The sequence below is a fragment of the Asparagus officinalis genome, chromosome 7 (assembly GCF_001876935.1).
Source record: "Asparagus officinalis chromosome 7, Aspof.V1, whole genome shotgun sequence".
In the NCBI taxonomy this organism is placed as follows: Eukaryota; Viridiplantae; Streptophyta; class Magnoliopsida; order Asparagales; family Asparagaceae; genus Asparagus; species Asparagus officinalis.
The window spans coordinates 75,707,136-75,723,149 of NC_033800.1; the positions used below are offsets into that span (position 1 = coordinate 75,707,136).

The 16,014-nt window shown below is 39.0% G+C and overlaps 1 long non-coding RNA gene across 1 annotated transcript; it reads right to left on the reverse strand.

Annotated features, from left to right (window-relative positions):
• Positions 438-1,967, reverse strand: LOC109849482. The gene is made up of 3 exons (XR_002249110.1): positions 1,790-1,967; positions 1,438-1,497; positions 438-725 (listed from the first exon to the last, which is right to left on the reverse strand). It is a non-coding gene; the product is annotated as an uncharacterized LOC109849482 (long non-coding RNA).

The window sequence follows — 16,014 nt, forward strand, 5'->3', positions numbered from 1 at the left end:
GGATGATCAGAAAAAGATGCAAAACGTACTCCAGATGCTTGATGTACACCGGAGCGACATCGCCATTGTGGTTGTACACGGCCTGATCCTTCGCCAGCACCGACAAGGTGAACGCTCTCGCGAATATCGAATTTATCATAGTAGGTTTCTAACACCATTGAGTGCACCTTTGCGTGGAACTTCCGAAACAAGTTGATTCGAGCCTTGTTCCGAGCAGAAGCAATCGGAGTGAAAGATGCCATTAATTTAAATAATGGATCGTCGGAGAAGAATGAGGATGATCAGAAATCGCTCAAACTATAGAGAAAATTCTAGGGTTTTTGAGAGCAAGTAAAGCTAACCCCTTGGGAGAGCATGTCACGACCCCAATTTCCGAACCTCAAAGGAATATTAGAGCCGGACTAAACCTGTGAAAAGTCCTCCAAAATATACATTCATTAAAAGAACACTAAAACAAATCTCTTCATTGAACTAAAACCAACAACAAATATTCTCTATAATCCCAAAAGTCAACTAAGCCAATTAACTTGATAAAAATAAATATTCCTCAACTCCAAATAAATCTCAACCTAAAGAAAGAATCTCATTATTACAAACTCTCAATTCATCATCTAAACATTAAAGACTTTATTTAACATTCGCCTAGAAGACAATAACAATCTCGAATTATTCTTTGCTTCGTTCTAAGAATTTGACAATCCTCAATTCCACCTAATCCCGAGTCTCTGAAAAGAATAGAAATAACACAATGAGTTCACAACTCAATAAGTGGATAAATTCATACACTAAACACTGGTTTTGCAAAACTAAAATATTACAACGAGAAATAAACAAAATATAAGAATGATATAGAATCATTAATGAACTCTAGTATTTGATACAAATATTTAAGAAAATTAGAAATCATGGAATAGAAATAAGCATGCTACGTCTCAATGCGGTCAACACTTCATAATCCGGTTGACTCGGTAAACCCCACAATTATTAAGCCCGTGGTTCCGGGACGGTGAGACCCAATTTGGGCTCTTAGCGCTAAAATAAAATCTCATAGAGGCACATTGAGTCCTGTTTTAATAGCTTGCTTATATCCGACATATACCGGTATATTGACTTGAGATGCATATGTTTAAAAAAAATGAACAAAGTTCATATAACCAAGTATGTTATACAAAATTGCCAAAGGCTAACCAATAGTAAAATGAATCAAACACATATGCATCTCAATCTATCACTATATGAAAAGACATAACAATTGATAAAGAAAATACGCATAGGCTTATACCAAAATATCCATGAGCATCACAAAATCAAACCAATCAACAAATGATATACCAGTATTCATACGAAGGATATAATCCGTCAGGAACAAATCCAAGTATACTTCATATAATTAATAAAAAAAATACACAGCGCACAATGCATAAATTCACCACTTACATTAACTTGATAGACAAACCAATCCAATTCCCGACGTTTCGACAGTGCCTCTAGAATTTCCTAAAGATTAAATTCAAACAACCATCAATATGATCCTCCTATAAACAATTGATACGTTAACATACTAAGCCTATTTAAAAGATCATAATCTATTATTAAACTTTAGCAAAATAGTTTCTGTTTTTTTTTATTGCTACAAAAAGACAAAAGAACCTATAGCTTCTATCTAAAACTCAAACAACTAATATTCTATCTTCTATAAGCAACCTGCGTGTAAGCATCTTTATTAATTTATCATATAAGATGATATAAGGTCTAAAGGAATTAAAAGAAAACAAGTGCTTCACTATACCTATCTTTAGACAAAAGTATTGAAAGGTCTTGGATTTTGTTCTATAGCCGCAAGCTTAATGAGCCTTCGGTCTGAAAACACATTGAGGAGCAGCGCCGAGATCCGGCCCGATGAAGGGGAACGCTCTAGGTTTTTTTTTTTTTTTTCCCTGTGGAGAAAAGAACTAGATAGATAAATATAGAGGCGGCCAGATAAAATTTACACACAGTAGGGTTTTGGGGTATTTATTGGAATGCTTTTTGTCATTAGAACCCTCTAACAAATTTTACATAAAAACCCATATACTTTTCCTTATATATATAGCCAAATAAAACTTAGTATTATTACAGAGCAAGTGTATATATAGGCAGAGGAGTCAACACGTCGCGCGATCCTGACGGTGAACGGGACTATTGATGGACGGCTAGAAAGAATTCCTGAATTCGAGGCGACCGTTCAATAACTGAAGCGTCATTCTCTTTAAGTGGCACATGATCCCCGCTCAAAAACTGAAGAAACGCCGACCCACGATCTCCTCTGACATTAGTACGTCACATCAACAACGACCTATCAATATCAATGACCCCTCATAAATGTGCCTCAGACTCCCAACAGGCTTAATTTCACTCAAACTCGGCCACCCAAGTTCCAGCAAAAGGGGTAAGTTTTGTATCATAGAAATAGCTAAGTGTTAATCATCACTTCAGATGCCAATAATTGTCTCAAGTAAACTATATACCAACTCGACCAGAACATCATGAAGGCCGAGGTGAAAGGAGTCCTCACTCGGACTCTATTGATTGAACCCGATTAGAGTGCTCGAGTCAAAAAAGGCGTCCATTTCTTGGCCCTCTCAGAGAGCCAAGACGAAAGGCGGTGCTCCTCGAACCCACCAACGATAGCTAGTGACTATTGCATTAAATGCATGATCGAAGTCACCATTGCACCACCGTCAGAGTCGTAATGACTCATCAGACCATGCTTATACTTTAAGCCCTCTGTCACCATCACATTAATCATAAGAGTGACTCGAACTCCCTAAATTCCGACACCTGTAAATGTACCAGCTGACTAAGCCGACTGCATGGACTCAATCAAAATTACATAAATGCCCTCATGGGTTCGGTATTAACAGGCATATCACTTATTGGCTAAGGGTACACAACTTCTGCACACTTAGAGACCAGAATAATTTTTCCTCCACTTCAAAACATTACTGACTCGATCGTCGGAGAAATCACCGAAAAACCCAACTTCGATCGTGTTGCTTGTATGCAAAACTCTCTTCCGCTTAGCAATCAGTCATAGACGGAGATTAATGGACCCTAAGCTCATCAAAATCTGCCCTAAATCCCACAACCTAACTTGTGACATCAACAGTTTCAGTAATCAAACTCCTGCAATGCTTTAGATATGGCTAATAGCTCACAGAATTTTACACTTCTGATATAATGGGCAGAATTTATGTAGAGATATTAATGACGCCAAGAGATTAGGCATATGCTTCTGTAGACTAAAAAAGGGTAAAGTACTTATGTTGGGCTTACCCAGAATTTCAAGATGCCTCATTTAATTTACAAAAGCTGTACTTACATGGAAAGAAGGCTCCATATCTAATAACTTCTGATTCAATTCTTTTATATTTGTTTGAACATTTCACATCTTTATTATGAAACTTGCATATCATCAAATTTTTTGTGTGTGTGCTTTTCATTTCTTGTTGTTTATTTACATATAATTTTTTTTAGTTTACTGAAATGAATATATATATAATATATATATTATATATTTTATTTATATATATATATATAATATATATTTTTATATTTTAATATATATACACGCGCGCGACACACACACATATATAGAAAAATGGAGAACTTTGGTACTAAGTTGCTCCATAGCAATTGGTGGTGTTGGGTATCTTGTCCTCTTCTTGGATTGGTAAAGGTGGTTGAGGCCTATCTTCGAGTATGTAGGGGACTAGATTATGTTCACATCACTACCAAGTATGCTTTAAGGCAACTTGGTACGGAAGGTTTATTTTTCATATATATATATAATATATATATATATATATATATATATATATATATATAATATATATATATATATATATATATAATATATATATATATATATATATATATATAATATATATATATATATATATATATATAATATGATATAATATATATATATAATATATATAATATATATATAATATATATACAGCTGAGCTGACTACATATCTTCAAGTTCTTTCGTACGATTCTAGTTTATCTTAAGGTGTGTTTGATATGCGTAGTTTCAGTCACATGTTGCAGTTAATTATGTCCAAATTTCAATGGAAATGTTTGGTTGGATGTTGCTGCAGATAATTAGTATTTTTATCTTTCGAATGTAGAAAGTTTTCTATTGTGCTTTGACAAATCAAGATGGATTGTTTCAAATTGTTAAACCCCTAACTTTCACTAGTAGAAAAATGAGCAACCTAGACGGAAATTTCCGTCAAGGTTGATCCAAATCCCGTCTAGGTTAGTTCGACTAGACGGAATTCTGTCTAGTTAGGTCCTTTTATTTTACTTCCGTCTAGATTGAATCAAACTAGACGGAATTCCGTCTAGGTTGATCAATCTAGACGGAAATCAACCTAGACGGAAGTAAGAATTCCGTCTAGTTTGCCAGACTAGACGGAATTCCGTCTAGGTTGCTTTTTTTCCAGCAAAAAAAATTAATTACAATTTGTATTTTTCTGTACAATTACATTAATATATGAATACATCCAGAAAATACTGTACACATGAATACATCCAACCATCCAATTATAATCAAAATTCATAACAATTCCATTCAAAACCAAATATAACCAAATCCAACACATTGTACAAATCCAACCATCCACTTCAAAATATACGTCAACCAGTTCCGTCTAATATATACATCCAACAACATATATACTAACAATGTACATGACTAAGATAGGATACACGACATGAATAAATGTAGTGTTATAAAACAACATATATACTAACAATGTACATGACTAAGATAGGATACACGACATGAATAAATGTAGTGTTATAACAAATAAAACTGTTTGTTACATTAAAAATAAAAAAACCTCATCCATCGTCGTCGGTGGGGGTATCTCTATCCCGATTACGAGAACAAGTGCTGCTCCCTCTAATATATCCACTTTGAATGTTCAATTAAATAATCATTATGTGGTGTTTGATAACATATTAAATAAAAATGAATTTATAAATATAAGAAAAAATAAGGTACCTGAGCACTGCTCTGTCTAGCGTCAGAATTATCGCCAATTGAGCTAATGATCCGTATGATATCACCATACGCGCTATAAGGAATCGCATTGCCTAAATATTGTATAATATACCCCATGAGATCGTCCATCGAGTTCGCCGTTAGCGCAACTCTAGTCATCTCATTAGTCACCTGAATATGCAGCTCCGGGTCAATTTTGTCAATCAGATACGTAGAGATACGTACAAAAAATGTCATAGCCTGGAAACTACTTGTGGTTGCTCTCATTGATGTAGATGGCGTGGAGGATGTTGTGGATGATCTCATGCTTATGTCGGGTGAAGCTCCGATACCATGCAGAGGATATCTTCCTCTCCTATTATTAGGGAGAAATAAATATTAAATTTTGCTCTCAAATTCAATAATGGTAAACAAATATAAATAGTATGTAGTATTCAAATTGATTCAATTTTTTACCATCCTTTCCTATTATGACCCATCATGTTCTGTGTAAAATTGATGTTCTCCTTTGCAGAAAGCATGTGAGGGTCCGGCTCGATTTGTTCCTCCTCCTGCGAAATGTACACATATGTAGCCTCATTGGATGCAACCCCAAATCCCTCCTAAAGCACAAATCTATAGTTAATTCAAGGTAATGACCATATTATTTGTGTTCTCGTTTCCTCGTAATGTTAACAACAAAGTAGAATTAATAATACTACTCAAGATATGTATAATTCTCACCACCAACTCGAGATTTGCCTTGATCTTATCCCGATTCTTCTCATCACCCCTATATCTATCACGGAAAGTACCATACGCCGCTTTTGCCCTCAAGTGTATCGACATTAATGATTTTCCCTGTCATATTATAAATTATGAGATTTCATAATCATACTAAGCATTAAGATCTTTTAAAGCTTTAAATGACATATACCGTATCCTGACAATAAACATTCTCCAGATTGACATAGAAGTGTGAGCCCAAGTGGTGGTCATGCAGCTTCTTTCTTCTATTTTCTGACCCCTTCGTGGATTTATTCTTTAAAAAAAATTTGTAAATATGCAATAAAATAATATCTTAAAATTATAAAGTAATTTTCATGAAACTAATCTTGGCGGCATCGCTGTCCCAATACATGAGGAGAGCCGTGAAATGAATCTCGTCAACTCGATCATCAAGGTCTAAAAACCTCTGCCAGTCCTCCTCATACCTGTCATAGGTTTCATGTTTGATCTCATGCCTCCATTGTTTGAGGACTACTTCAACCTTGACATTAAACACATAATTCCAAGCCCCCTCAAAGTCCTCAAGGCAGAAGCAGTGTAGGGTCCAAAAATTAATGTTTTATTGATTCTCTTGTTTTAAGAAAATTAGGTTCGATCACTTGGTACGAAACCCTTACAATCACTCACAATCTCTCGATTACAGAGGAAGAGAAGATTAATCCAGCTTCTCCTTATTTAACGTGGATTCTTGGTGGTGAAATGATGCTTCCCTCGATGCTTGAGTCGAGATTGCTTCCTGTTGACGATCAGAACAAGATCACAAGAGCTTCTGACGTGGGTTAGAACACTAGAATACGAACGTCGATTTCTCTTCTCGCGATAGCCAAAGATCTTCAAGTCTGAGTATCGAAAGCCCAAGTCCAGTCTCATCTTAATTGTTGCTCGAGGCTATTTATAGGAGTTTGAGCACGTAACCGACGTGCTAAAATCGTGGAGTCGCGGGCGTAACTGATGTACTAAAATTGTGGAGTCGTGGCGTAACTGACTCCTTGAATCTAGCCCACATGGCTGACTGGGTCTTCGTGGCCGTTACAGCCTGATTTAATGTGGGTGATGAACTTCACTGCGTTGGCGAACCTTGTCCTTGATGTCGATCCTCACTGCATGGCGAGCCTTGTCTTTGATGTCGAGCCTCGCTACGTGGCGAGCCTCATGAGCTTCTTTAATAATGAGCTTCATCTTCACTGACGAGCTTTAAATATGATGACAAGCTTTGTTTTCATTGACGAACTTCACCTCCAATGATGAACTCTGAACCTCGTATACAATGACGAGCTTCGAACCTCGTTTCCAATGACGAGCTTCGTCTTTGATGTTAAGTCTTATTTCCAATGATGAGATTCAAACCTCGTTTCCAATGACGAGCTTCACATCTTGTTTCCAACGACAAACTTTGTTGTTTGAGACGAGGTTCATTATTATAATGACCCTCGTCATGCTCGTTATGAGCTTTAACGTTCTAAGGCCAAATGATTAGCCAATGATCTATGAAGATCCATGAGAGCGGAGGAGAGATATGCTTTTTTCACTAGCCTCTCCATCCATTCCTTTCATGTTGATCATGTCTATTTATAGGCTTAGGGACATTATGGAGTGAGTTAATGGGCTTTAACTCCCCTTATAATGAGGGAGTTAATGATCATTAACTCCCATTTAAATGGATGAGTTAGTGGTCATTAACTCTCCTTAAAGGGGTGAGTTATTGGTCATTAACCCTCATTTAATGTAGCCCTTTGAAACGGCGCCTGACTAAGTTCGTTTACCAGACGAGGTTTGTCTGCCTGACGAGGTTCGTTTGCCAGATGAGGTTTGTCCGCCTGACGAGGTTCGTTTGCCAGACGAGGTTTGTTCATCTGACAAGGTTCGTCCGCCTAATGAGGTTCGTTCACTTCGCTATATCTTTGGTGAGCTTAACTACGACTTCATCTTTGGCGAACTTCATCTTCAATGACGAACTTCACTTCTAGGTGAACTTTGTTTCTAGGTGAACTTCGTCTTTTGATGTGTAAGGTGTTGTTTGTTTTATTGAACTGAGACAAACTTTATGAATTGAGGCTGAGGTTCGTCGTTGTGACGACCCTCGTTGTACTTGTAGTGAGGTTCAACTCTCCTTCGTTTCTTAGCACTTTTTAGTGTCTACAAAACCCCCTTCAAAGTTTTCAGACCCAAATTGGGTTGTATGGGTCTGGAATACTTTGAACTCTCTTGGTTGTGGTGAGCTTGGCTTATACGACGAGCTTGGTCTCCTAGCGAGCTTGGCCTCTTGGTGAGCTTCAATGCTCTGGGGTGAACTTCATCAAACTCATGTGGGATTGACAATCAAGACTTAGGATTTTTAGCAAATCCTCAGCTATCAACGGACTTGATTTGTCTTTACCAACTGCCGTTTGAGTTGGACTAGTCATGCTTTTGCCCTTAGCATGGTAAGTTGTCGAGAAGTTTCTCTTAGACTTAATGCTAAGATTTCTTCTCTATCTTTAGCCGTTCAAGGCATTAGATTAAGTGTTAGAGTTTGGTTGTGTCGTTCAATATAACAACTCAACCTGAGATTAAGTGTTAGAGTTTGGTTGTGTCGTTCAATATAACAACTCAACCTGGTATTTTGAAAGTGAGGCTTATCACATGGTAGGCCTGCTGGGATGTCGTTCAATATAACAACTCAACCTGGTATTTTGAAAGTGAGGCTTATCACATGGTAGGCCTGCTGGGATTATGTGGTACCATTGATGAATAGTGACTCATCGTATGGTAGGTCACTATTTGGAAACAAGGGGGAAGATAGAGGCTCATCGCTTGGTAGGCCACTATCGATGATCAACGTTATTTGCAGGAATGACAGTGTGGAAATGATTAAGTCATTCAGTGACATGAGAGTATAATGACTGTGATCAGGACAGAGGCACATCGCATGGTAGGCCAATATCATAAACACCGTCATTTGTAGGAATGACGATGTAAAAATTATCAAGTCGTTCAGTGACATGGGAGTATAACGACTGTGATTGAAATAGAGGCACATCGCATGGTAGACCACTATTTGGAAATAACGTCATCGGTAGGAATAACGATATAGAGATAATCAAGCCATTCAGTGACATAGGAGTATAAAGACTATGATTGGAATAACACATCGCGTGGTAGGTCACTATATTCGATCATTCTAAGGAAATAGAATATTCAGAAAAGACCAGATAATGAATCATCGCATGGTAGATCACTATCATGATCGAGAGATAAGTATGTGTTCATCACGTGGTAGAACACTACTTGATGAAGTATTTTCAACGAGGATTAAGAATTGACTATCAGAGGTAATCATTAACATGATAGTTTTGTGGACCCACCATCCTATTGAAGAGGATTGGTGGGGGAATTTAGAGAAAGTGACTATCAGAGGTAATCATTAACATGATAGTTTTGGTAAGGGGCCAGATGCTCACGTCTGACTTCAGACTCACCTTGGAGTTGATTTATGATGAGCTTCAACTCATCATGGCTCCGTTAGAGAGAATGTTCAAGGTAGTACATGGTTTTACAGAGAAATCATGACTACCCCCACTCTAGTGATAGATGTAAATCAGGATTAAAGGGTAAAGACTCCTACATCCAATAAGGCTTGGATCTTATCCTTCAGGGTGTAGTATTTAGAGGTGGGATGATAGACCATCATGTGGTACGCACAATAGTTGGGATCATCCATTCTCGACATCTCCTTAGGTCGCGTCGATTCTAGGGGCTTGGTCTTTCTCGCATTGATCAAGGATTCAAAGATTGGGATGACTTGCTCATCTTGGAAGTCATACTTCTGCTGAAAGTGGCTATCCGAAGATTTGCCCTTCTGCTTTGACGAAGATTGGTCATCATCTCCTTGAAAATCATACGGCTCTTCAGCATCTGGCCTTTTGAGCATGCTTTCGACCTGTTCTCCTTGGCGAACAAGCTCTTTCCAATTTGAGCATGCTTTCGACCTGTTCTCCTTGGCGAACAAGCTCTTTCCAAGTTCGGGTCTTCACTGCTCCAATCTTGGATAAAATACCTGTTCTCCTTGGCGAACAAGCTCTTTCCAAGTTCGGGTCTTCACTGCTCCAATCTTGGATAAAATATGAATCGAAAGATTATTGCGACACATCTCGATCAACGCACTTTTAGAGGCTTGATCACGGCAATGCAGCGACCGATTTCTAAATCTCTTGACAAAGTTACTGACAGACTCTGTCTTCTTCTGTTTTTCAACTAGCAAGGTTGCTATAGATACTTCTGTATCATCGTCGAAGAATCTGGTCAGAAAGAGCCTTTCCATGTCCTTCTAGTAAGTGATGGATTCAGGCTCAAGTCTGCGAAACCATTCAAAAGCGACCCCTTTGAGGGTACTAATAAAAAGTCGAGTCATAATGGGATCATTCCCCACTATGTGTCCATTCTGCGCTTGGAAATAATAGATGTGTTGGGTCGGAGACCCCTTGCCATCGAACTGCAGGAGGCAGAGTGGTTTGAACTTTGGTGGATAAGGGATAGAGTCCCATTCGGAAGGGTATGGCCTGACGACCCCCAATTCTCTGAAGTTTCTCTGAAGCTTCAAAGCCTCAAGCTGCTTCTGGAAATCGTCCAACTTATGATCTCGGTCATTGTTACGCGAGTTGGACCCAGCTTCGGATGATTCAGAGTGAATATTAAAATTCTTTTCTTCCTCATCTTTTTCATTATTGCCACCTCGGTTTCGACGGCTAGATTCCCGAGCACTGGGTAAAGATGCTGGTGCCTTGATCCTAAGGATTCAACAATAGCTTTCTTCTTCTTCTCCTTGAGGAGTTTGTCCATCATAGTCTCCAAGCGTCTAATAGACTCCTGCTATTTCAGAATGGTTGATTGTTGCTCTTCCAGCTACCGCGAGAGCTCTTCCTCTTTTCCTGTCATGTGAGCACTTGCTCGCTTGCTCTGGTTTGTATTGGAAGGCTGAGAAGTAACAATGACTGAATTTTCAAGTTCTTCATCGACACCATAGGATATACCCGTTAGTTTGCGGTAATCTAGCGTGATCATTGTTCCAGTACGAGAACGAGTATGTTGGTAAACACCCTGACTTTCAATGAGTGCCTCTCGTAATCCGGGAGATCTTTCAAAATCAGAAGACTCAGAATCATCAGCTGAGATTTTGCTTTTACCCTTGCTAGCCATGTTGATCGTCACTTTAATATGGCGATTCTTGGATGCTTGTTTCTTGGGGCAAAAGCATCTTCTTCTTGATGATGAGACCATCGGCAGTTCAGTCAATTGTTCGAAGACTGAAGATTTATACGTTGACTCCCCACATGGGCATTGGGAAAGCACTGCAGAGATAAGCTTCTCACAGTAGCAATGCGATTGCATCTGACTCATGCTACGTTTGCGTGTGAGATAATCCCGAAGGTCACCAGCTGGACAACCCCCGGTCAATTCTGTCATCAGGGTTTTACCCAGATGAGACCCTCTAAATGATAGAGGTTGACGAACTCCATCGTTCATGTGATGACATTCGTTGGTAAAACGAGTTCGACGCTTGTACCTTCTCAGTTGGCTCTTAACCTGAGGTTCGTTTTCTTCACGAACGTCAGTATGAACCGCTTGTTGAAACTGCTAAACCTCTTTTCGAGCATGAGGTTCGTTGTCTGGGGCTACTCGGGTACAAGGGTGAGGTCCGTTATTCGGATGTTCCTCATTCACCTGACCCTCGTCAGACTTGTTGACCTTAGGTTGATTAACCTTCGGTCGATAATGAAAACCGTCTTGCAAGACTAAGGCTCGAGCCCTGCGACGAGCTTGGTTCTGACGCTGACGTTGTTGAGCTGAGCGATGTTCGTTTTCAAAAGCCATAATTTGGCTAGTAGAAGCCGAAGTTCGGCTAGGTTACTTGACAACCCATTTCTTAGCCTGACGGCTAGTTTCTAGAGCCTCCTCTTTGAGGGGCTTGGACTTTTCCTCGAGATTAACTCGAGTTGAATCATCAGAAGCCACTTAGGCTGAGGTCTCATACGAGACTCGATGATACTTACGTGCCTTCGTGGGACTAGACTTACCCAAGGAAAGAAAATCTTCATATTTAGACTGGTCAAATTCGATAACCAGAGTCTCGACGTCCGTTTCCACTGTAATCTTATCTGATTGCACCACCACCATCTCGTCGGAGAAAATAGCTTCTCCCACTGTGGTCGCCATCGTCTGTAGGGTCGAAAAATTGATGTTTGATTGATTCTCTTGTTTTAAGAAAATTGGGTTCGACCACTTGGTACGAAACCCTTACAATCACTCACAATCTCTCGATTACAGAGGAAGAGAAGATTAATTCAACTTCTCCTTATTTAACGTGGGTTCTTGGTAGCGAAAGGATGCTTTCCTCGATGCTTGAGTCGAGATTTCTTCCCGTTGACGATCAGAACAAGATCACAAGAGCTTCTGACGTGGGTTAGAACACGAGAACACGAACGTCGATTTCTCTTCTCGCGATAGCCAAAGATCTTCAAGTCCGAGTATCGAAAGCCCAAGTCCAGTCTCCTCTTAATAGTTGCTCGAGCCTATTTATAGGAGTTTGAGCACGTAACCGACGTGCTAAAATCGTGGAGTCGTGGGCATAACTAATGTACTGAAATTGTGGAGTCGTAGCATAACTTACTCCTTGAATCTAGCCCACGTGACTGACTGGGTTTTCATGGTCGTTATAGCCTGATTTAATGTGGGTGACGAACTTCACTGCATTGGCGAACCTCGTCCTTGATGTCGAGCCTCTGTTAGCCCTTATGTTTTGATGATGTTTTACAACCACCATTATCGGTACTAATGGCTTATTGAGTGCAAATGTAGTGAATTCATATATCAAGCATGTTAGTGCAACAAATGGAGGATTGGATGGAATATACGCTACAACGATGATATCCAAAGGAGGAGGAGGCATAGTGATGAAGCAACGTTATTTCAAGAACACCAAATTCAATTAGAAGCTTCATCCAACTCAAGCTATATCAAGACTCAAGAATTTTCAATTAGAAGCTTCATCCAACTCAAGCTATATCAAGACTCAAGAATTGTATTCTCGTGAGGATATTAGTTAGTTTTTATTTTCTCTCTAGTGCTAGAATTTAGGCAAATAGTTTAGATTTCATCTGAAGCTATTGGGATATCAACACACACGTTTTCATACTTATAGTTTTGAACGTATTTCACAAAATACTATTTTTCACAAGTATGAGGACCTATTTGCAAAATTCTTTTTCCAAACAAATTGTTTTTAGTATTAAAAACATTTTATAAAGTTTCACAATTTTCAGAGGTCAAATGAATATTTTACAAATATTTTAAGTGAGTTAAAAATCAGGTTTTGAGTGTATCAGATTGCGGTCGACCGCCACGGTCGACCGCGCCTGAGCTCACTCATCAGTGGGCAACAGAAACTTTCACGGTCGATCGCCGCGGTCGACCGTGAGCTAAAAATTTCCCACGGTCGACCGCGAAAGTCTCTGGACTTTTGGTAAGTTTCTGAACTGCCTCGCGGTCGACCGCGAAAAAGTCACGGTCGATCGCCGATTGTTTTAAACGGTAATATGGTATAGTTTTTCAGCGCCGATTTCACACGATCTCAGCGCTGTTCTGTTTCCAGATTTTGGGGGATTGGGTAGGGGTTTCAAACAACTGTGTTTTTTATTTAAACCTATCTTCTTCTTCTTCCTCTGTGTCCCAGATCTTTCAAAATCTTTCAGAGAACGTTTTTACAAAGCTTCATTTTCAAACCAGTTTCTTCTGAGTTGTTGTGTTTCACATACCAGCTTCAGTGTTATCTTCTCTTTGCCATAGGGACATTGTAAAGAGAGGATTCTTACACCATTTCTACTATTTTCAGAGCTTGATCTTGTGTAGATCAAATTGTGTGGGAGTGTGATCTAGTGAGATCAACTGTGTAGTGTGAGATCGTGAGGGGATCGCTGTGTAGAAGAAGTTCTGGCTTCCAAACCGGGTTGTGTAGTGGATTTCTCCTCGAGAGTGGGGAGCGGGGACGTAGGTCAGCGGACCGAACCTCGTTAACACATCGCGCGTCACAGGATAACGATTCCTAACTCTATCTACTCTATTTTGATTGCATTTGGATATTGTGTTTTGTTTGTCTTAATTTTATTGCACTATTATAGCCTTGTGACCCTAATCACCCCCCCTTAGGGTCCTACAATTGGTATCAGAGCTTGGTCTCTATATTAGTTTTTGGTTTAATCACCTTAGAGAAAATATCTTATGGAGGCTTCAATGAATGTGCACATGTTAGAGGGACAATCCACCACTAGACCATCACTTTTCACCGGTAGTAATTTTGTATATTGGAAGGCTAGGATGAGGATTTATCTTAGTTGCATTGACCTTGACATCCTAGAACTCATAAAGAAAAAATATGTAGAAAAGCCCAAAGTTGGGACTATGACCGATGGAGAAAGGCACCAAGCCAATCTCAATGCAAAGGCTATGAATGCCTTAATTTGCGGTCTTTCCCCTAATGAGTATAATAGGGTTTCCACGTGTGTAACCGCATACGAAATATGGGTGAAATTATGTATTACACATGAACGAACCCCCCAATTTAAGGAATCCAAAATTAGTGGGCTCATGCATGAATATGAGTTATTTCAAATGCTTCCAAATGAATCAATTGATGCTATGTTTTCTCGCTTCACTAACATTATCAATGAATTGCATGGTCTTGACAAGAAATTGACTATTCAAGAGACGAACTACAAGATTCTCCGTTCATTGACTCCGATGTGGGAACCCAAGGCGACGGCGATAGAAGAAGCTCATGACCTTACCACTCTACCTCTTGATGCCTCATCGGCAAGCTCAAGGTTCATGAAAAAAAGCTCAAGGGAAAGGAGAAGGAGGAAGTGCCCTCACGGGAAGTTAAGGAGCCATCACCAAAATTGAAGACCATAGCTCTCAAAGGAGCTAGTGATAACTCCTCTTCGTCATCGGATAGTGAAGTTGATTTTTCTAGAGAAGTGGCTCATCTCTCTAGAAGAATTTCTAGACTCATAAAAATGAACAAGAAATTTAACCCACAATCTAACAATAAATTTTCTTCACGTGTAGGAAAATGTTTTAAATACAATGAACCGGGCCATATCACTAAGGATTGCCCAAGGCTCAAGGAGAAGTACATGAAATACAAGAAGAAGAAGGCTATGTATGCCGGATGGGAGGAATCCGAACCAAGTGATTCGGATAGTAATGAAGAAGGAGCTAAACTTGCTCTTCATGATCCCAACGTTTGCTTCATAGCCCTTGAACATGAGGTAATATCCGACACCGAGAGTGAATCCTTTTACATGCAATGTGATCTAGCTACGGCTCTAGAAGAATTGAACATTGAATTTAAAAGAATGTCAAAGGAATTCTCTTCTTTTAAAAATTTGCATGCTTCTTGTGATGTGAAACTAGAACAACTAGAAACCTCTCTTGCTCTAAAAGATGAATTGCTAGGAGATCTCGATTTCGAGAATAAGCAATTAAGATCTAAGATTGAAAGACTAGAAATTGAGAGTGGTAGGATTAGACCTACTCATGCTTATGCTAATCATCATCACCATGGTAGAAATAGGCTTCATGGTTCTCATACTCATACATACAAAAGAAATTTTGTGTGCACATATTACATGAAACATGGTCATATTTATACTCATTATAGAATTAAAGATAATTATGAATTTTATGAATTGACATGGGTACCTAAAGGTACCAAGTTTACTAACCACCAAGGACCCAAGATTTGGGTACCTAAAGTTACTACACCTTCCTCTCTTGTAGGGGACATCACGGCAATGACGTAAAGAGATGTGGTACCTTGATAGTGGTTGCTCTCATCATATGACGGACAACAAAGAGTTATTTGCAACTCTATCAAGGATTGAAGGAGGTAGCGTCTCCTTCGGTGGTGGTGAGAAAGATAAAATCATTGGTATAGGTTCTATTGGTAAGAAACCTTCACCCGTTATAAAAGATGTTTATTTGGTTAATGGATTGAATCATAATCTTCTTAGCATTAGCCAATTGAGTGATAAAGGTTTTGATATTTCCTTTAAACTGGACAAATGCATTATTAGTATGAATGGAAAAATTATTTTTGTTGCTAATTGCAAGTCTAATGTGTACATTTTTGAGATGAATGAATTAGTGAATCAAGA